The 24,086-nt window shown below is 40.0% G+C and overlaps 1 protein-coding gene across 2 annotated transcripts in view; it reads right to left on the bottom strand.

Annotated features, from left to right (window-relative positions):
• Positions 1–24,086, bottom strand: part of MED13L (mediator complex subunit 13L) — a 163,480-nt gene that overhangs the window by 95,591 nt on the left and 43,803 nt on the right. The window lies entirely within an intron of this gene.

The following is a 24,086-nucleotide window of genomic DNA, read 5'->3' as shown; positions in this document are numbered from 1 at the left end:
TATTATGTACCTTGTAGTGCTCCATGCTCTGTTTTAATTGTCAGCCAAGGACATCTCGCATTAGGCAATACATACATTTTAATAATATAATAATGATGGATGTGTGGTGTTGACAAGAAAAAAGCAGGCACAAATGGTAACTCTGGAGGAAGCCAAAAACGAGGGAGGGGCTCCCCCGCTTCACAAATTTGTTTACGTTAATCGGTCAAACGTTTGGCTTCAGCTGAAAAGCAAACACCTCAAAAGCATGGAAATGTTCAAAAAGTGCCTTGCAAGTTTCATTTTATGGGAGAACACTTATAGGAGATGGCACTTTCAGCTTCTGCTCCTTTGGTTGGTCCATTCTCAGACTTTTGCAGTGCCAAGCTACCGTCGCCTGGAGATCATTGTGTCTAACTGGCTCAGATTGTTAATACGTTTCAGTAAATGAATAGTGAAAACACTCAAAGGGGCTTTTTTAAAAACCTTGGTTACAGGTGCATATAACCTTTCTTTTTAACATTCCTAGTAATCTCTCTCACATACAAAAGCCAAAAACCAATTTTGTGCCCCTCACAATTCTTTACTTCCCCCGTTCGCTAAAATATATGAACATTTTACTGCGCAGATTCTTCTCCCTCCCTGCCCGAGTACCACCTGCAGGAAGCTGGGCCAAGACAGAAACAGATATAAGAGACCCCATGGGGAAAACAGAAAGCAAATAACATATTGCATTAATTAGGCAGTATAATAAACATATTATATTACAAGTAATATAAATATAATACGATATAATTAAGTTGCATGTGGGAATACTCAAGTAATTCCCACTAGAATGAATAGCAGAAGCATTTATAGTAAGGAAAACAGGTATATGCTAATAAAGACTTCAAACAATCTATTGATGGGGTATGGGAATGCAAAAATTACTACGCATTTGAACTGCTCTGGAGGATATCACTAAAGAAAATCCAGCTTCCTGCACTGTACACCAAAAAGAAAAAAGGGGGGGGGGAATGTTTCACTCCAGAAAATCTAAAGTACATTTCACTGTTTTACATGCACCATTCTGCTTCCCTCAAACCTTATTTTGAAAATTAAGTAAAATTATTTGAAAGTAGCTCGGAAGGGAATGGGGCTCTTATTTGATCAGGGCAATGTTCCTGGGGAAAAGTGGGCTTAAAACTTTCTCCCACACCATTTATCTGATATAATACCACTTCTACCATATTGTATTAGCTCCACACTTCCCCAATGCCACTGCCTCTATCAAAATTAGGGCATTCCATACATACATCCCTACCTGCTTTCAAGTAAAAAGCAAAACGTTGGGAATTCTGCTCATATATTTCTCATGTACAGTGGTACCTCTAGTGCGGACACGATGCATTCCGGGGTGCCGTTCACACCCCGGAAAGTCCGCAATTAGAGTGGCGCATCTGTGCAAGCGCAGAGCATGATAGAGCGCTTCTGTGCATGTGCGAAACCGCGTTTGCAAGCCGAAAAGACACAACATGAACCTAACGCAACACGAGGTATAACTGTAACATGTACTTCAACCCTTAAACAAGAAATCTGCATGCATGTGAGGAAGGCTAAAATACAGAGCTTTTCTACCTCCCACAGCAGGACTAATTAAACCTTATCACTCTGAACATTGAGTACTCTAACCATATTGGCACTGTGAATATGAAGGGGAACATACTCTATAGGATAATACTAGTTGTTTCACCATTAAAAATGACTGGAAATCAATTTATTGCTCTGTTCTACCGAAAGATAGGAGGGTGCCTGTGACAAGGAAGTAAACAACTACAGGAGGAGTTATGTGGTAAGCAGGGTTTGGGGCTCCTTTTTCCTACAGTATCACTTCTTCCTGGTTTTCTTTTTTAAAAATCAATTTAAAAATCCAATTCACTGGCAAATGTCTACATTAAATAAATATATCAAAAATTCAATTACCGAAAGCCTATACTAAAGCTTTCATTTCATTTTAGATTAAATTTGTCTACAGTGAAGCCGTTTAGTGACAAATGCAGATGTATCAATGTGTCCTGGAAATTGACATACAAAAAAGCAGCAAAGGAGTGCAGTGCTACATTGATTCTGAAATACTGCATTAAGGCCATAAAATATCTAATTAAATGCAATGCTATTGATCGATCATTGTTACATCGCCATTGATTCTCCTGTAAGATTTGTGTTCAAAGTCCTTAGTGACTAAATGGACTTGATACTATACCAGGTGCAATCATACTTCCTGCTCTGATGTCCTTACACAGGTCATAGCTAAAGAAATGTGGCATCAGTTCTCCTTAGAACTGAGGAAGTATCTTCCTTTGTACAACCACAAACCATCAGTACTAAAATGCACTGTTTGTTTTGACACTCTTGCAAATACAGTTTACAGTGCAGTCACTCAAAACACTCAAGAAATTGAACTGAACTTGGTCAGTCTGTAACCTCCAGCTAGTGTGAAACAACCTCTTTTTTAAAAGAAGTTGTGCACAACTATCTACACAAAGCCTTTTAAATCTGAGGGGAAACACAATATAAAAATAAGCTTGTAATCAGAAACAAATGGAAGCCTATTGCACACCATTCACTCAACATTGCTATAGCACTAGCAATGCCATTCACAGCTCCCAACATGTAGATAGTAACAGCTTCTACTGTTTTCAGCAATACAAACGACAAAATGGTTATCAGAACATATTTAGCTCTAATTCAACAACCTGTGGTCCTCCAAATATTGCTGGACTACAAATGACCATTGATCATGCTGGTTGGGAGTTGGCGTCCAACACCACTGGAGGGACACAGGCCACTCATCCCTGCATGAATGTTTGCAGAGGTAAGCTCTTGCAACGCAACCTGGACTAGAGCATTAAGGAAAAGTGGACACACTTTTAAACTTTAACTATGAGATTTCCCTTCATCATCAAAAGAAGACAGTCCAAAACTCGTATCTGAAGTGTCCTCATTTTGTCTCCCCTCTCAAAAACAGCTATGAGAACTAATGAACATAAGACCAAACCTACCCTTGAATGATGACAAGCATGTGTGTGAACACAGAGAGACATACACTGAATCCAACAAAATGATTACACATAAAATTGTATATTTTCCCCCACGGCCTTCCCATGCATGCAAACAAACAAAACAACAACAACCCGCCATCAAATCACAGGCCACATCCGATTCCATTGACAAAACCACTAGCACACATACAGTTCATATGGGCATTAATACAAGCAGAGCAAAAATCAAAACAAAAATCTGTGGGGTGGTTGTTGTGGTGGTGGTGGTTGTTGCTGTTGTTGTTGTTGTTGTTGTTGTTGAAGGCATGGCTACTTTTACTCCTGATCCCTAGATGACCCTTCGGGTCCCTTCCAACTCTACGGTTCTATGGGTTTCTAAGTAGTAGACCCAGCCCAGCCAGGCATTTATTTTCTTTGCTTCTCCAGCACAAGAGTTTTTTAAAAAACAAAACACAACCGTATAGTTATAAAGGAGCATTGCCAACCAAGTATCTGACAACCTGCGTCCCTGAGAAAAGGGCTTTATGCTGAGCTGGAACAGTTGTCTGTCACTGCTGCTCCAGCCATGGCAAGAAATCCCAGCAGCTGTACTGACTGAAATGCAGTTGCCTCATTAACATTCCCTCCACCACTACCACCAAACACCCATCCAGCGTTTCTGTGCTTTCAACAATAATCTTAAAGAGCATTTTACAGAAGACTTAGCCCTGCTAAGGGCACTCCGCAGCATGATCGAGGGAACATGGAAACACGATTCATTAGACACGCCTGGAGTGGTAACAATGGAGCTACTTCTCGCTGCCTTTCATTTTCTTATACTTTTGCTAAGACTAATGCATTCCTGTTACACAACAAGCAAATTTACATCCAGAAGAAAACTGTTAGCACCTCTGATTAAGCAATGACATTTTCTCTTGTATTAAGAAGATAGAAAATGTTGACATGTTAAACAAGGGTGTGGGGGAAGACAAACACAATCCAATAAACTGCCTTCTAATAAGTCTAATACGATGTATACAATAAATAGATTGTGGAAGGGCCTAAACTGTCTCATCTGCCTTTAACCTGGAAGCTATTAAAAAGAAACTGCTCCACAGTCTCATTATTATGCTCCTCTGCCCCAGTAGATTTTCATGCTTAGCTGTTGTTGGCTTCCCTTGAAATGCTGTTTGTATAACTATTCAAAACAATGAATCTTTTATTTGCTTTTTTTCACTTGCCTTCAGCATTGTACTGTCCTCTCCTCTCCATTCCTATTTATCACCAACTCTCATCATCTTTATCCACGTACTGCAAAAGCATTGATTTCATGATGTACGCTTACATTTTTACATACAACCATCTGAAATGTAGTTTGGATTAAGTTGTTAAAACAATATACCATGGAGGGGGAGGGTTTTTATAACGCGGTACCCAAGTAATGTTTCAGCATTTTGGAGCAGTAGTCCTTTCAGACCCAGGACCCATCTTTAATCCAAACATGCATTTGAGGACCCATTTCTTAATTTGCTTTATGTGTAACAGTGGGGGGGGGGTTGTGTGGGTGTATGGGTGTCTTTCAGATGAACGGTCACTGTCACCAGGACCACCACAGCAACTCTGCAAAAGAAAAAGAAAGAGAGATCCACGCTAAGGAGTTGGGTACTATTGCCATGGACCACAGCCACTAGTAACTAACCCAGTCAGCAAGATGCAAACCTCATACTAAAACATATCTGTATGGGGCTACACAGCCCACTACCGTATGGGAGTAGACTCAAGAGGATGATAATGCTCCAGACAACTTAATTAAATGATGCTTGAGGCTACCTCAACCTCCACTGCATCCAGCTCCTAAGTCCAATTCTATACTCAGTAACCAAAAGGCTCTTCATCATTCTATTTAAATATTTCATACCTTGTTAACATCCTGCAGGAACCAGACCTTCCATGACTAAATGCCATCAACCTAGCAGTGTCTCTTTAAAACTAACCAAACTACTGAATATCCTATGGTGAAATGCATCCAGTGTATTATGAAATGCCAAGATGCCTCTTTTAACAAAGGAAATAAACCAAGGTCTGTGGATGGAAGCAGAAGGTGCTTTCACCTCCTGGCGGCATTAGAGCAGATTCTAGAGAGACACAGACTTCACTCTCTGAAGTGGTACTTGGGATGGTGCGATGACAGGTGGATGAGCCTTTCTACTGACAAGGTATACTCTCTGACAGTTAGTGCGTGAACAAAAAAGGTCTGCTACATTTTGAGGGCTGAGTGTGTGTTTGCTGCAATTCTGCACAATCCCAGACAATCCACAAGCCAGTGTTTGGTACAATTGCTTTAGATAAGACAACTGAAATTCTTAAGGGAAGGTAAGTCAGACTGTGAAGGTCTGTTTGAAAGTGTCTGGGCAATGTCTCCTGGAAACTCAGAAGCCAGCCACAAAGTTGCTCAAGAAGACTCTCTTCAGAGGCTTCAGTGCCACTGGTCATCACCAGTCAGAAGACACAGAACCAACTAAGGCAAAATAATCCTACACATCTCAATTTGAAGGATTTGTTTTTCAGCGGGTGAATTTGGATTACCAAGATAGGCAATATTAAAGAGCACATACAGCCCTGTTTAGATGCGTTTGTTTGTTTGTTTGTTTGTTTGTTTGTTTGTTTTTGTTTGCTATTAATGGCTACTGGTCACAATGGATATATGCAGCATTCACCTTCAGGGGCAGTTTGCCCCTGAATGCCAACTGATGGGAAGCAACAACTTCCTGGATGCATCTCTCTGATTGCCTTCAGTGGGAACGCATGCTAGACTAAAGGAACATCCAGCAGATGAAGCTGTCTCCAGCCCACTAGTTCATCTAGCTCAATATCTTCTCAATACTGACTGGCAGCAGTTTTCCATGGTTCCAAACATGTTTTTTTGCCAATTCTACCTTGAGATGTCGCAGACTGAACCTGTGTCTTCCAGCACACAGATACCTGTACCACTGAACTATTGCCCTTTTCATGCTCTTATATTCATATTACTTAACCTTTTTATTATTGATTGGATGATTATCATCCTACATTTCTTCATGTGGACCTTCAAGGTGGCTTTCCCCAGCCTAAGACAGTTTATGCATATGCTGAAGTTCTGTTCAAAATCCCAATACATTTTCCATGGCAACTAGACCTGGACCAGAACAACAGATATGCAGCACGTTGACAGCATGGGTGACAAAAGTTCTAAATATACAAGCATGAACAAGGCCCTCAGCCAGGAGACTAAGGACCCCTGGGAGGCTGCTCCCCTTGCCTTCCAGGAAAAATATCATGGCAACAAACAGACCAGCCTGGCCTCATCTATTAGCTAGAGAAGGAGAAGCTGCAGGCAGCTACACTAAGGCTGCATTCTCACTATATTTTATAGCACATTCAAAACACATTTACCTGCTCAAAGAATTATGGGCACTGTAGTTTGTTAAGGGCTACTAGGAATTTTAACTCTGTGCGGGGTAAAGTGCTGTATCCAGACTTTCTTAAGGGGTAAAATGTGCTTCAAATGTACTTTAAAAGGTATAGGGAGCACACAAGCCTTTGAACATGTGCCTGAGTTGGCTTCAGTTCTCTACCCTCCCAATCTCTCCTTCCTTTGGGGCTGTGTCTTTTAGATTGTAAGCCTGAGGGCAGGGACAATCTTATTATTGATTGCTGTAAACTGCTCTGGGAGTCTTTTTTTTTTCAGCTGGATAGCAACGTAAAAATACCTTAAATAAATAAAGCAGCTTTTTTATTATTTTATCTAACCAATAAATGCTTAAATCATTGATGTTCCTCTTTTTTTGAAAGATATTGGGGGGGGCAGGAGAGAGAGATATGGTATGTTTTAGAACCAAGGTGTGGCTTCCGATTGGCTGCAGGAGCTTCCTGCACTCAATCGGAAGCCATGGAGGCCATGTCGGACATTCGGCTTCCAAAAAACTTTCGCAAACTGGAACATTCACTTCCAGGTTTGTGGCGTTCGGGAGCCAAAACATCCAAGTACGAAGGCATTCGACAACCAAGGTACGACTGTATATTGATAAATTAAATAGTGCCATAATGTGGTGGCTTAATATTGCCCTAAAACTGTATTATTTGTACTGACAAAGCAAAGTCTCAGAATCACACTCTGGAGCTTTTGTACCAAGTTTAGAATTCAAGATTAATTGACTTCTTAACATGACCCTAAGATAACTTTCTGAAGGAAACAGCTAGCTATGGACATGTTTTGTTAATCAACTCTAGTAACAAACTTGCCAAGAAAAGGCAGACCAATTCAACGGTACACAATAGAATCACAAGCAATGCGGGACATGTTATGTGCGGGGAGGGGGGGTGCAAAGGTGTGCATATCCTGTAAGTACAGGAGTCTGGAACATGTTATCTGGAAAAAGCAAACTTCAGCAATACTAATGCACAGTGCAAAATCTTTGTGGAGACTCAGACGTATTTCTGAACTCCCTCTCTATACCAATGTTGCTGAAAGTAGCATACAAGCTGACAGTTGTGTCCCAATAGAGGGAGTGCTGGGACATGTCAAAAACTCTTTACATTGCTCCACAACTGCATAATGTTATCATAATTAACAGTTGATGCAGAATTTATATGGCTCACAGTCTGACCAGAGTAAAGCCACAACTAACTATTCACAACAATGAAATGACCTTGCAGAAATTTTACTGCACATTCCTATTCAACAGCAGCACACACAACGTACTGCAGATAATCCAAAATAGTCATTGAGGTGTAGCACCCAGAAATTATAGCTGCATATAGAGGTAGTTTTCTCAAGACACCACCCTCTGAATCTTGACTACACAAGGAAATCTTCCATTGCTAACAGCTGTCCAGACCCAGACATCATAGGGCAGCTTCACATGCTCTCTTTTGGCACTCGGTTATAGAGTCCTAGTGAAATATATGCATGAAACCCCATCAAGGGCAAACAATGTGCAGAATGAATTCTGTGCATGTCCCTTCCCATTTCTGCTTCTAAGTATTTGAAAACGCCATAAAATGGTATGACCCCTGGTTTCTAAACTTTAAAATGGCAATTCTACAATATTTCTAGCCATCTCACTACCACCTCTGTAGCTATGTCTGAGATGACTTTGATAACCATTGCTGTGTAGGACCTCTGAGGTTAAGGCAAATAGAAAGAAAAATGGTTCATCGGGCCAACAGGTCCAATAAAACATATCAGAGCCAATTGTGATATAACTATCTTTTCAACAAACATGAAAAAAAACCTGGTTCTCCCTATATATTTTTCCAATCTAATGTGTGTATACATCCTGAGTGTATACAAAACAAAGACCTTAACAGTCAAGCAGAAAGCTTTATCCGCAAAAAAATCTTTACAAGGACTTAATTGGAATCAGAACTGACACCGCCATCCCTGCAGTCTTAGTGTAGCCCTAAGCTGATATTTTTGTTCTGGATGACCATGCAGCCCATGTCATCATGCATTAGTTTCAGATAACTCAGCCAACAAGCATCTCATCTTGTGCGCTTGCCTGGAGCCAGAGCTTGGTTTTGCTTATAGTCAAACTGATTCTATCGGGCAGGCACACCTACATTTCTTCTGAACAAGTGTGATGAGGGATCCCTGAAATCACTTCTCTTTTTACACTACCCAGCCCTCCTAATGCATATATACACACCTATAACTCAGGATAACAATTATTGAATCCAATAAAGTGGACTGCAGTCCATGAAAGCTTACGCCGTAACAAATTTGCTGGTCTTTCAAGTGCCACAAGACCCTCTGCTGCTTTACAGCAAACATAGCAATAATGCCCCTAGATACAGCACTCAAGTTTCAGATGTTGCAATTCTACTTCGTTATTAGAGTAATTAAAAAAAGAAACGCATCAGAAAATGTTGCATTCTTTACAAATAACTTATATTGACTGGAGTTTTTTAAGAGCATTCCACACACATTCCACAAACCAGGATATGGTATGAACATCATGAAGTTGAATCAGGCCTGATTAGTGCCTGGATCTGTGACCACCTGGGTACCAATGACACTATTTTGGTCATTACTATGTCTGAGAAAGGAATTTATTCTTAAGAAGATATACAGGGCAGATTTCACTCAGAAAAAGAAATAAAGGGAACGCTGAACATGTAATTCAGTGATAAGACTAAATGTTTAACTGAATAAGCCGAAGCAGCCTTCAAATCCCAGTATTTTAAAAAATGTGAACTTACACACCCTTTTTACATAAAAGAGATTTCCTCCCAAGTATGCAGAGGATAGGCATTTGAGACAACTGATTCCTGAGTAGAGATATTAATTTCACATATAGCAGTCCAACTCCAGCACCAGACACCTATGCATTGCACTTGCAGAGCATCTTTGAGACTCTTTTTTCCCCATCTCACATCCCTGGGAGATGGCACGTTATCACGTCCCATCACTCCCAGGGGCATTTGCCATTTTTAACATGAATGCAGTGGCAGAAAGGCTTTCTAACTGCTTACAGCAGTTACTGTTTGTAAAAAAGAAAGAAAACATTGCAGTCAGCACTTGAATCATCTCATAACAATGCAAGTTACCTATTTAAATGCTAATTTTAGAGCATTAAAAAAAACCTAATAGGAACTTAGGGAAAACATAAGCAAAAGTGGCACAGGCCAGACATATACTTATACAAAAGTGACACACCCAGAGCTATGTATACACACCCCTTTTCAAGGGCAGAGGGAGAGCCATGCTCAGCCAGTAAAGGGCTGAACTAGGTACTAGGATATGCATTCAAGCTCCAGCCCTAATATCCCCAGGCACACTGGCTGCTTTAGATCTTTGTGCCATTAGTATGAAAGTCTGGGCTAAAAAATAAATAAATGTAGGATTCAACAATGCACTTCAGACCATACTGGCTCTTCAGGGAAATAAGGATTTATCATTTAGATGTGCTATCACTTTTCTTTTCCTTCTGGGCTCCCATTTTTGTAGCATTTAGCTTTAATACCCAAAATACTTTTAACACATATCAATTTATCAAAATAAACTGCTAAGTAATTCATGGATTTTGCAATAGTTCTTTTTTTTAAAAAAAAAAAAAAAGGTTACATATATCCCTGTTGGGGGGTGCTAATTTCATCATTATTCTACAAATTTTTGTTTATAAGAGTCCAAAACCAGTATTTTAAAGTAAAGCTACAAAGTAACATCGTTGCATACTGGAGAACATTAGCGGCAAAATTTGAGAAAGAAAAAGAGATAAAGCAGTCATAAGGAAAGTACTGTACAGGCTTTAAAAACTCAATAAAAGAACAAAAAGCAAAACAATGGCTTAAGTTAAAGAACCAAAACAGGGGGAGTCAATACACTGCATTTAATCTAATAATTAAGTGATATCATTTTCAGAAATAAGTTTTGACTTCATTGCTCTTGGGAAAACTTAAAATAGTTTTCGTCTTCACTTAGGGAAGTTTCAGAACACTTACTGAGAGTCATCTAGAAGCAGCTTTGCTGCTTCCAAATGAGATGTAGATTGCACTTATAAAACCTTGAGAGAAGGAAAATTTCACACAAAGATTGGGCAAAGTCTAGCTTAAGAGACTTTAAAAGCTTATCTACACACACACACAAATCTTTTTATCAGTATCACAGTAATTCTTTTGTCTATCATGTGTGTGCCAGTTTGTTAAAAACCTTTCTTTCCTGTGCACTAGCGAACACATCTTTATTTAATGGCATGTGCCCAGAGGGATGATATATTTTTGTAGCAAGCGTTCAAAGAACTTTTACTCTCTAGATGTAAATCTTGTTTGAAATATCTAGGTTAAAACAAATCTGAATTGGTAAGGCACTTCAAAACAAGGCTTCAACTTGCTTTTGAAAGAGACAATAGGATTTAATCAAAACTGTAATTTGCGCTTCTCAGTGTGCTACCCGTCAGTTTCACAGCAAGGCCTGAATAGAGTTCTAAAAGCCCCTCTTTTCCTGCCTTAATATTAGACCTGCCAGTGGACAGTCAGTATCTCTCTCTTGCATTTAACCTTTATTTAAATCCATTTATGCATAGGATCTTATTGAAATTAATTCCATAGTTTGGTTTAAGCATATCACTGGCATTCTAAGAACTTAGGAAGCTATCTTTAGTCTTACCTATTTATCAGTCTGGACTAATAAAGTCTACTCACACTTGCAGCAGCCTCTGTGGAAAGTGGGGTGGGTGGGTGGCTTTTTTTGCCAGACATATTTAAGCAGAGGCTGGATGGCCATTTGTCAGAAATACTGCGGTAAGAGAAGGTCTGCGGCTCAGCGGTGGAGCATCTGCTCTGCATACAGAAGGTCCCAGGTTGAATCCCCAGCATCTGCAGGTAGGGCTGGGAGAAAATACCTGCCTGCATTCCTGGAGAGCTGCTGCCAGTGAGTGCAACCAATACTGAGTTGCATGAGCCACTGGTCTGAGGGGGTATAAGGCAGCTTCCTGTGTTCTCTTGTCCAGCAATGCAGATCCTGCATTGATCAGAAAGTTAAAACTAGATTGCCTCCAAGGTCCCTTTCAATACTGATTCTACCACCTGCAGCATGATCATTCTAATGAGAAATACCAGGAATTGAAACCAAGATTTGCAGAATGCAGTGTATACGCTTCTACCACTGAGAAAGATACCATAGAATTAAAAACAGTAACAGAGGCCTACAGAGAGATTTAAAAACATTTTTTTAAAAAACAACCTTAAAGCATAATTTTGCAATGGCTTATTGTTTGATTCATGACAACAGTTCAAACTAAAATGGTTCAGGATTATTAGTTCTATTACAATTACACGACAATCTGATAAGTGCACACTGTGTGTGTATCTGTCACACACGCACACACACAATAAATATTCCACCAGTTTAACTAAAGTTACTAAATCCTTGATATCTCCCATCACTCTCTAAGCATTTTCTTTCACCTCTCTATAGAAAAATGCAGAGATATACTATCAAGTTTGTTGGCTGGTTTAATTGTGAACACTTTAATTTTGAAGAGTGTCTTGTGTAAACTGCTTTGTTTTTGTTTGCTTGTTGAGTTGGAGAACACATATAAGCAAACCTGACCTTTAGCTTATACTTTGCATCCTGTTATCTAAACTAAGTGCTTAGTTGAAACAAGAAAGAAGATTCTGCCCAGTTTAAGTAGCAATTGTGAAAACAAAGCCCACTACACTAACAGACACAATCCAGATAAAGTTGTCTATTTAGGATGCATTGAGATCAATAAGGCTTTGGGAGTGCTAATTTCTATGGTATAGAGCCTGTAACCCTCTCTCTGCATTTCAGCCCACATGGCTTGCTTTCAAGTAGAAAAGCTGTGGGATCTCCTTCTTTATAAGATTTCAGGAAAAATGTGAAAAGGTACTGTATACTTCATGCAAGTCCCAACTTTGTAGAAAGAACACTGGGATTCTACCTCACTGTATTTTGATAAAGATATATGTTCAGCTAGGTAAAGGTAAAGGGACTCCTGACCGTTAAGTCCAGTTGTGGACAACTCAGGTTGTGGCGCTCATCTCGCTTTACTGGCCGAGGGAGCCAACATTTGTCCTCAGACAGTTTTTCTGGGTCATGTGGCCAGCATGACTAAGTCGCTTCTGGCAAACCAGAGCAGCGCACAGAAATGCTGTTTACCTTGCCACCTATTTATCTACTTGCACTTTGACATGCTTTCGAACTGCTAGGTTGGCAGGAGCAGGGACCAAGCAACAGGAACTCACCCGGTCGCAGGGATTCAAACCGCCGACCTTCTGATTGGCAAGCCCTAGGGCTCTGTGGTTTAGACCACAGCGTCACCCGTGTCAGCTACTTGATCCAAAAATTAGACCAATAAAGTTATTCAAACTAAAATATGTAAGTGTCATAGATTTGGGAAGTACCACGTTTCTCATGACCCAGGCAACTTTGGCTTCAATGCTTTTAACATTGCATAGCTATGCCATGCAAGGACCTCTCCGCCGCCACCCCTCTTGTCTCTTTGGTTGAAAGGGTGGTTGAGATACACATACCTCAAGTAACTAACAAGGAAGATTTAAGTAAATCAATGGGGGGCTTCAGTGCATTATTTTGATGTTTCTAGAATAGTTCCTATTTTAGCTGATAGGAATTTTAAGGCCGTGTTGAATAAGACAATTTAAAGCTAAATCCAAATCTTTTTCTAACAGAAAATAAATCTCTTTTTGAGCCAGTGAAAGTGCCTTTTCAGCATGGAAAATAAGCTTTAGAGAAACAGCAAAAGAGAGATTAGATTTAACACTCAGAACATATTTAGTGATATACTTGTTTTTTCTTTCTTGCATTTTTAAAAGGTACTAGGCACTTCACCTGAGAGAAGAGAGTGTTGAAAACTTCTGAATGTGTCTCCCCATATTTCTCAGAGCAGGAGAAAAGGACTGGTCTTTCCTTACACAAATCATGTAAGGATGTTTGAAGACTTTCATTACAGGAATGAACAGAGGGAGTACTGAGATAATTTCACTGCAACTGTTCTCACGCTTAGAAGGGAAAACCTCACCCTGATACAATCTAAGATCAAAAGGACGAACCCTTTGACTTGCAGTCATACACAAATGCGGATTTCCAATCAAATGCAAGATGCTTATTCTGCACTTGCCATTTTGACTGTAGAATTTCTGTAAAGTTAGAGATTGAGCCTTCCAGACCCCAAGATATTTTTCTCCTGAGTGCATATCTAGTAGTGTGTGAGTGTGTGTGCTTGTAAAATCTTCCCTACTGACCACTACTATAAAGCATGTGCTAACACATTTCAGTATTTCCTAAACTCTGATCTATTTTCTCTGTCCCTTGCTGGCAACCAGTACCATTGGGTTGCACTGGCTGCTGTTTTATTTTGCATGCATTTTTTCTCAACATGTATTTTAACACCTATGTATAGAAGAGAGATTTACAGTAGACTAGAAGGCTATTGGAGTTTAACTATGAATTGTGCACACAACCCAGTTAAATAACCATGACCCCCCCCCCCCACCTCAAGGAAAGGGGGAGTTTCAGCAACTTCTACAGGCGGTCTTCAAATGAAGTCTGATCAGAGACACCCCTTGTGAGTATTAAGAAACCAGTCCAACACCATTTTTAAAAGTGACAAGTATGGTCACCCAGTGCAATTCATAGGTTACGGCACTGGTGAAATCAACATTTTTCTCAATGTGCATTTGTAACTTTAGAAAGATCGGGAGACAGATGAGGGGAAGTCATAGCAGATCAGAACAAGAAACTAATAAATTCTAGGAATCTATGTTAACAATACAGATTGTATGGAAGTGGCTATATGCCAGATAAAAACTGGTATAAGTATCTGTTACTGACCCAGCTGTTTCACTTATAATCAGAAGCCACATGAACTAGCAAGACCCCCTTCTTTGCCAGTTTCCTAAAGAAAGAGCAACTGGCCACTAACAGATCTTAATAATCCACAAGACCTGAAGAGCACTACTTTAGAAAAGCTTTTCTTCTTGACAGAAATCAATGAAATGCCTCTTGAACACAGCAAGAAGAGAGTCTGTTCTGTCTACAATGCAAGCCTCTGCAGAGCAACCAAGTGCCAACAAAGGGGTCACATTTCTCACCCATTCACTGGATTCTTTTGAGTTTCTCATGCTTGCAATAATCTGAGCAACACCATTGCTTCCAATTTGAAACTCTTTTTATACAACCTGTTAAGCATATTATGAAGACACAAAAAGCTCCTGCAACCTACTGCTGCTGCTATTAGTCATGTGAATCCTGTTCAAATCAATTTATTTATATGTAGCCGCTTAGATTTTGACCCTTTGCAAAGACTGGAGAAAGCAAGAGAAAGAAATCAAGCAGTTCTGCTTCCACAGAACTCGCTGTGATTACAAGTGTTTGGGAGTGGGAAATTGGTACATATTTTGCAATTTCAGAACTCAAGAGGAGCATCCACTTCCTCCATTGATGCCGACAAGCTGCCTGCAAGTATGGGTCATGATGGGGCCAGGAGTCAAGTGCTAAATAAATGCCACCTACATACCGCCACCAAGTAACTGTGCCAAGCAGAGACTGCTTAGAAAACAGACATCAGGAGTCTCACTGGACACAATGCCAAATGAGTCCTGTGAATTTGTGAACAGTATTCACCCTACTTTAGAAAGGGCCTCCACCCCTGCTAAAAATTGTCTCTAAATTTATTTCTGCAGGCTATCATGTTTGATACTGTTGAAAATCCAGTGATGCATTTGTCAAAGAGAACACACACTAAGTCCTTCTATTGTCTTTACTAGATAATCTTGTCCTGAGATACAACAATTAGCCTGGTCACAGATACTGTCAGGGCTAACATCTCAACAAGGGTGTCATGGACTACAACCTTTCCTATGCAATTGTTAGGGTCTCTCCAAATTTCAGCACTATCCTACTTGGTTTCCTTAAAAGACATTTTAAAAGGGAGGGAGGTGGTCAGAGTTGCTACATAAAAATCCTCCTTAAGGATTTTCACCAAGGCAGAAAAAAATGAAGTGTTTTCCAGCTAAAGAGATACAAGTCCTACATTATTTTGATGCATAACTTTCTTTTATTTAAAGCAGCCCCATAACCTTGTAAACATACACTGAATAATCATTTGCTATTTATACCTATTTTGAAATCAAGCATGTTTATTGAGGGTATCATCTCAGGGTTGTTTCCACACAAAACATCCCCCTCTACTACATCAAGATACAACACACAAATACATGTATACAAATCTGTGCTTATTTTATATGAAGCTTTATATCCTACCCGGTAGGTGCCTACACACCACTCAATGAGAGTCAGTGTTATTACCAGAAGCGCATGTGCTGGGAAATCAAACACATGCTGATTTACACAAAAATGCACACTCTTACCAACTTCACACATCTATATGTGTGCTTTTCCTAAACAACAATTCTCAATAGGAAAAAAAGAAAACCACAAGTGAAACAGCCCTTCACACGGAAGAACCAAATTTCAGAATGTTGCTGAAATTTCTTTAGCATTGCTTTTCCAGATGTCAGTTCACATCACATTTGTTATTCTAACTCTGGCACAAGAGGGCTTAAAATGGAGGTTAATCCGATCCTAGGAGGCAACAGACAGAATGTAATTTAAAATGGTGGGGATGAGTTTGCTCCTTTTTTGACTGTATGCAAATTGATCTATCAGAAGGGATCCAACTATTTGCTTTTGTAAAGCAAGAGACATAAGCCATGGGAAACACCATCTAAACTATGTTAAAAACAGCCGTTGTAAGGTATATTAATAGGATCCCAAGTATACAGTTTGATGAATTGAGGCAGATAAGAATAAAAATCCCAGAGAATTCTCACAATCCTTCTGGGAAGAAAGGCTTCCAAAGCAACAGAGAGTGCATCTCTGTGTGTAACTATTATCTGAACCTGATTCACAAATACTAGCCTTGATTTATCTTAAGATTCAGTATAGGATATGGAGGGGAAGGCAGCCTTAAGGGATAATGGATCAAATTCAGTTAACACTGCAACCCTGAGCACACGTCTACTCAGAATGTGCTGATTTTAATGGAGCTTGCTCCCAAGGAAAGTTTATACAGACTTGCAGCATCATCCACACAGACTAAGAATGTTCTACAAATTACGTACAAATAAAATTAGAAATGCAGCACCAATTGATTCGCTCTCAGATAAATGTCAACACTAAGCAAACACACATGGAAAACAAAATTAAATATTTCACTGGGGTACCCAGTGTTAAACCTACCCAGAATTGACACATTCAAAACAACCAATGTGACTAACTTAGGTCCATTAATTTCAGTGAGCCCACTCACTGTAAAACTTAGCTGGATACCCCTTTGTTCAAGTAATACTACAATCAAATTATGGCTTTGAGGGATTCTTCTTTATTCTTACAAATAAAATTGTATCACCAGAAGCTGAAATATCACCACAAATCAAATGCTGCATTTTTCTAAAAATGGCTTATTGAAAATATTTCTGATTATATAATTCTTATTACAATGAAAAGTTCAAACAAATGGCCAAAACTGTCGTATCAGACATATTGTAACATATTCTGGAATCACTCATCTCTAAAATCTATTAGTTTTACTGCTTTACGTTGTTAAGGCCTTGTTATTTGGGGTGGGGGGGTGATTCAACGGTGTATTATATCTGCAAGCCCATAGGCAGGATCCACTGGTCTAACACTGGTTTGTCTTAGACAAGGATTCCCAATTTGTCTTTAGTGCTAAGCAAAGACTGTGTGAAGGAGAAATGAAACAAACAAACAAACAAAAACCACTTCCCAGTCACACAGGAGGAGGAGGAGGAAGAAAGGGAAAACACTCAAACCAGATGTTTCACCCATATTCATGGAAGTTCATCTACAGCACATTAAACCGTGTTTTAGCACTGCATGCAGAAGTAACCAGTAGCCATACAGACAGCTAAACCTTTACCCGTGACAACTTGAAAATCTATTGTTGCTGCGGCAAAAGTGCTACATGAAAACAGACTCAGCCACTTTAGCAGCTCAACAATGAGCAGATTAACTAATGGCTGTGATATCACAAGCCAACTTCTCCTACCTCACCAAGAGGTTTTACAGCTTGGCTTTGTTTGCTTTTAGTACATGAAAAAATAAATGTGACAGTCATTAATGGGGTCTTGAAGAAAAAAATTAAGATGGGTATGGAGAGAAAGGCTAGACAGATAATTTAATCAGCATTCAAATCAGTGACTGGTGTATTGGTCCAATGAAGTGCAGAGTTAGGCTTATACCAGCACACACAAAATATACATACCGCAAGCTCTAAATTTATATTCCATTGCTCTTGTTCTTTTTAACAATCACCACAATGTTCAGTACACTGAACTTATTGTAAAATCCTCTTTAAAACTTTGATATAAAAGATAACATAAAAACTATAGATTACACAGTATATTGTATGGATACAACTACCACCACAAGCATACATACATGCTGTGCTCATCCTACATTCATTTGCCAGATGCCATTTTGCAGCCTTATCTCCTCTTATATTTCCCTGAATTTATTTCACAGTCATTGGCACAGTACATTTTTATCAGCTTGGGCTTTGTGGCCCATCGATTTAGAGTAAAAAAGAACAAGGGGGAAATGTCACCATATTGCAACACTGGATTTATTGGTAACAGGAGAAAACAGAATGTGCTCACCTGGAAGTGATTTTGGAGAAAATTCTCATTAGACATTGCTTAGTATTTCAGAATTTGAAAGGACAGCGATCATAAAGAACGCCTTCCATATCTAATGAAGTTCAATATTCTTCCAGAATCTCTCTCTCCTGTTATCATCCAGGAGAAAAACCAATCAAAAGGGATTTCTTTCTTCTTAGCAGCATTTTTGCCAAGCTTCTCATTTGTTACTGATTTCGGCAACTGTTTTGTGTTTCTCTTTGTCAACGTTTGAAGTCAGATATGGATTTAGTTGATAATCTGCTTGCTGGGGTCAGATTCGTTTGCTCTACCTATTAATGTGCCAGAAAGTCAAAGAAGGCACAGTGCTATTTATTTACACCCTGCATAGCTTTACACAGGCCAGTTGTACTACGACTATGAGAACGGACTAACACATCATATGGAGCCAGCAGCTTATACTACAAATAAATTTCATGCAGCTGACAGGTGGAGATATATCTCTGACCTACCTGCCAGACAATATACTGTGAAAGATTCCTTTCCAGGTTGACACTGGATTATCTTTAGAATGCTGCATAGATGAACTTTCCCTTCCCTTGTTGTCCTAAGTACAGTATCACTGTACCACCAAGAGTCAGTATGGTGCAGCTATTAGAGCACATATAACTAGGAGCAGGGAAACTCATGGTGAAACCCTCACTCAGCCATGAAACTCACAGGGTAACTTTAGGCTAGTCATCACCTCTCAAGTCTAAACTAAAAAGAGGACATAGAATTACTTACACCCTGCTATGCTCCAAAGAGGAAGGATGGTATATAAATGCAATCATAACGCCAGATAGGATATGAAACAAAATGTTGCATTGCAAACCTCCATAATTCCAGGATACTCCATTCCATTCACCATCCACTCCACCCCAACAGTCAACTAGCAACCCATGCCCACTGTACATGCTGTGTCTTCTTTGAGCTATATTGGGTTTCCCTGCCAAGCATACAGATACCTGCTTCACATGGGTGGATGACACCTTCTAAGAGCAGGCACACAAAGAAGAAATTCAGAATTAGTATACATGATAACTGCACTACAGTGGTACCTTGGTTACATACGCTTCAGGTTACAGACTCCACTAACCCAGAAATAGTATCTCCGGTTAAAAACTTTGCTTCAGGTTGAGAACAGAAATTGTGCGGCCATGGCGCGACAGCGGCGGGAGGTCCCATTAGCTAAAGTGGTGCTTCAAGTTAAGAACAGTTTCAGGTTAAAAACAGACCTCCGGAACGAATTAAGTACTTAACCTGAGGTACCACCATATGTTGTTGTCAGCAGAAGGTCTTTACTGATGCAACAATGCTTATACCTGCTGATAGGAGCCAACTCCTAGTGGCCGAGGTCCCTTCGTCCATCCCCCCAATAAAAAATAATTGAGCCTCTCCCCGACCCCAGTTGAAGGGCATTGCTATTCAAATGGGGTGTGTGTGCTGTGTCATGTGATCAATTATGCAAGGCAGGGCTTACCTGCCCCCCCCCCAAATATCTTACTCAAGTTGGCACCCCTGTGTCTGCTGTTTCACTAGCACTTGGACACCTAAACCTATGCACTATTGTCATAGTGCAAAGTGGGTTATTGCCATTAGTGTGGAGTTTGGAGGCAGGAGTAGCTAAAATGGTATCCTCCAAATGTTCCAGATTACATCTCCTATCACCCTGATCGCTGACCGGGTTGGGGGGGAGGCGGCTGATGGGAGTTGTAGGTCAAAACATCTGGCTACCCCAGTCTGAAGTATCCCAGAAATTCCTTAAGCAACTGTGTCCAAATCCAAGTCAACCTTTCTGCAAGTTGACTTCTTACAAGGTAGTTACAAAACTTAAGACATAACTTCTATTAATATTAAATACATCCAATGTTTCCAAGCAAAATTTCTGCATCGGAATTCAAGATTAAAAACTGAATCCTTGCTGAAGTGTAACATACATGGCATGTACATGCACTGCACACCCAAGACAGATTAACTCACACATGGGTTTCCAAGGCAATTAAAGGTTAGGTCCACCTATACTTTGTAGTAACAGGTGCAGTGGCTTCTATTCAAGCTGTCTGAAAGCAGCACTATTTGCAATTTGGAAAATGTTTCTCATCATGTTACACAGACTCTTTCACACTGGTGGAAAGTTCAGTTCTGACTAAGGATTCTAACTCAGGCTATGAAAAACTTTCCTTTTTCTAAAAGAGACATAGATTTCCATTCAACCTGCCACTTCCTCAGGTTTTGGCCACTTTCTATCCAAGAAATGAAGACAATCACACAGAATTTAACATCAGTGACATTCAGGCGAACAACTAGTAAACAATATAGTAAACGGGGGGGGGGGGGCGGACCTTCTTGTAAACCAATGGAAACTAAGGAAAACAACAACTTATCACCAGCTTTTCCAACTGACAAAAAGCACAGAAAAAGGCATGTCAGCAGCTACTCCTTCTCCTTCCTCACTGAAACTGAAAGGCACATCTGCCAGCCATTATCTTTCTACTCTCTGCTTCTAAAGATAACACCAAGAAGCCAGAGAAAACAAAACTATCCTCGAATATTTAGATAATTTTAGCAGCATCTACAAAGACAAAGTATTATTATTTTTTCATTTTAGTAAAATCAAAACTAAATAAAATATCCCAGGTTTGCAGTATGCAGCACCAAGAGATTAAAATGCAAAAAAACACCTTTAGGGGGGGAAAGTATGGAAATTAATATCTAATTCAGAATAACTAGAGTCAGCATGGTCCAGAAATGTATATTATTTCCCTTAGAAGACCTAGCCTCAAGCACAACCTACCACAGGCCAATTGTCACTCTTGCATGTTCACAGTTACTTGCCATGAAAGTAAGTCTGCCACGTGATCTACCTCACAAGATTAATGCAAAAGGATGCAAAATACATTTTTAAAAAGTAATTTAGGCTGCAATACTACACAAGCATACTTGTGAGTAAGTCCCATGGAACTCAGAGGATTTACTTCTGAATAGACATACACAAGATTTCACAGTTTAATGAGTGCTTTTGAAATCAGCATAAAAAAGCTCACAGTAGATTATGGTTTGCTTGTATTAGCCTTTGGCTAATTAAACAATCTATGGCCTTTTAAATTGTGTGAGGGGTGTTGTTTTTGTTTGTTACTATGTTATGTATTTTTGTGCTTTTATGCTGTAAACTGCCCTGTGATCCTCGGATAAAAGGATATATAGAAATTAGATAGATGATAGATAGATAGATGATAGATAGATAGATGATTGATAGATAGATAGATAGATAGATGATAGATAGATAGATAGATAGATAGATAGATGATAGATAGATAGATAGATAATTGTAATGTACAGTGGTACCGGTCACAGACTCCGCTAACCCAGAAATAGTGCTTCAGTTTAAGAACTTTGCTTCAGGATGAGAACAGAAATCGTGCCCTGGCGGCGTGGCAGCAGCAGGAGGCCCCATTAGCTAAAGTGGTGCTTCAGGTTAAGAACTGTTTCAGGTTAAGTACGGACCTCCGGAACGAATTAAGTATTTAACCCGAGGTACCACTGTAGTTCTTAGACTAGATAATATTTTATGAGTCAACTTGGTGGATTTTGCTCACTCTTCCAAAATTGTTGCCACAGTGGTTGAAATATTCCAATTATAACTTCATTATATTCTTGGTACTTAGAAAGGCTCAGGTGTGCAAAAATCCGCTTTAAAGGTGGCAAGCGGGAGAGTTTCTTATCTCCTTCCTTTGCAATATCACTCTCTCCAACAACTAGAGCCAATCTTCTAATGCAATGCCACACTAAAATTGCTTGCTTGCCTCCCATTTTACACTGATCACAACACCAGACCCTTATTTGCTATGTCTAAAGCATTACATAGTGATGTATGGAAGTGAGAGCTGGACCATAAAGAAGGCTGATCGTCGAAGAATTGATGCTTTTGAATTATGGTGCTGGAGGAGACTCTTGAGAGTCCCATGGACTGCAAAAAGATCAAACCTATCCATTCTGAGGGAAATCAGCCCTGAGTGCTCACTGGAAGGACAGATCGTGAAGCTGAGGCTCCAATACTTTGGCCACCTCATGAGAAGAGAAGACTCCCTGGAAAAGACCCTGATGTTGGGAAAGATGGAGGGCACAAGGAGAAGGGGACGACAGAGGACGAGGTGGCTGGACAGTGTTCTCGAAGCTACCAGCATGGGTCTGACCAAACTGCGGGAGGCAGTGGAAGACAGCAGTGCCTGGCGTGCTCTGGTCCATGGAGTCACGAAGAGTCGGACACGACTAAACGACTAAACAACAACAAAGCATTACAGGACACCAGTTTCACCCACTGGGGCTATGGGTTTGTGACAGCTAATTCTACACACATACTGGCTGAGGGTCAGAATTTGAAGCAAGGGCAGCCACATGCAGCATCACATACGTAAGCCGTTTTAGCCCACCTAGTGAAACATTAAAAAAACTGGACCTCATTCATTCATACATTCTTCAAAGATGGTATGCTGGAGTAACCCAGTGTTCAGTATATCTTAAGCACTCCATCTAGCTATTTAAAAGAACAACAACCCCCAACCAAGATGCCAGGAGACAAGTATTAACAACCAGGCAACCTACCCAAGCTTGAATGCTCAAGACCCTATGATGATGTTCGCTCCTCAGTTGGAGTCTGTTAGTACTGCCTCCCACAAAAAGGGCCCGTGACTAATAATTGTCTAGCTAAGTGTCAATTCTCATAGGAAATGTCTCCTGATAAACAGTTACCTCCTTTCCAGTACCATTAGCCTTTAATAACAACCAGATCTACAGCTCCCTGCTGTGTAAACAAGTAACACTAAGCTAATCAAATCTTGGGGGATGAGTTAACAGTAAAACAAGCCTGGGCAATTTGTATGGAGGCCCTGGGCTGCCCAGATGACAAGATGCACTAACGTGGTCCAAAGGAAAAGAAAGCAATACATTTGTCACGGGCTTAGCAGAAGGGCTTGCCAGAAGGAGGCGTACTCCACTCCAGGGAGTGCAGGGGTCATTCCTTAGCCTTTTTTCCTCCCAAATATGCCCTGAAAAGGCAGTGGAGGTTTAGGATCACTGTTTTCATTCTCCAGGTGGACAATTCCCATCTGGCCCCTCATTTCCCTGGCTTTGGTTCCATCCATTGTTGGTCTCTCCGCCTTCTACCCCACCAACCCCAACCTTCAGGCTTGACTACTGTCATGTATTTTATGAGGAGCTGTCCTTGAAAGCTGATATTTCAAAACAGAAATACTACCGAGGGGCACTAACTTCTGGGCGCACCTAGAACAATGTTCTGTCTGCCAGACTGTAACTTCCAGTATATGTGTTAATGCTGCTCAGAAAAATATCGGAACTTCTGTTATAATGTCAACCGTTTCTAAGTTCTTACTTCTCTAGCCCCATATTCCCAAGAGAAAGCTCTGATCATATTATGCAAAACTGATACCATATTTTCATTTTTCTCCAGCAGGCTACCTAAATATATGCACTCAATTTTGAAAAACGGCAAAATGCATTTGCATTCTGCACATGAAAGAACTGCAAATGCAAAACCAAGTAATGTTTTCCTTAAAATGGAAGAGGTTAGACTGTACTAACTTTCAGCACTATGTGCTTTTAGCAAGCTGGAGTGGTTCCTTCAGAGAAGCTGCAGGGATAATTACTTGATCTCATGAAAACAGATGAGGAAAAGGGAAGAGCTCAGCATGGGAAGACGGTGATTCTAGACAGACATAATAAAACTATCATTTCAATCACTTTGATGATCTTTCTGTGCCTATGTCCTTAAATGCCTTACTAATAAGCATTGTTTCCCACATTCATTATTAAGTTATTTAAAATGAAGTCTATCATTGATATCCAGCG

This window comes from Podarcis tiliguerta (genome assembly GCF_965153285.1).
Source record: "Podarcis tiliguerta genome assembly, chromosome: 16".
Classification (NCBI taxonomy): Eukaryota; Metazoa; Chordata; class Lepidosauria; order Squamata; family Lacertidae; genus Podarcis; species Podarcis tiliguerta.
The sequence above is the reverse complement of the archived record's forward strand: the minus strand, read 5'-3'. Positions and strand labels throughout refer to the sequence as shown.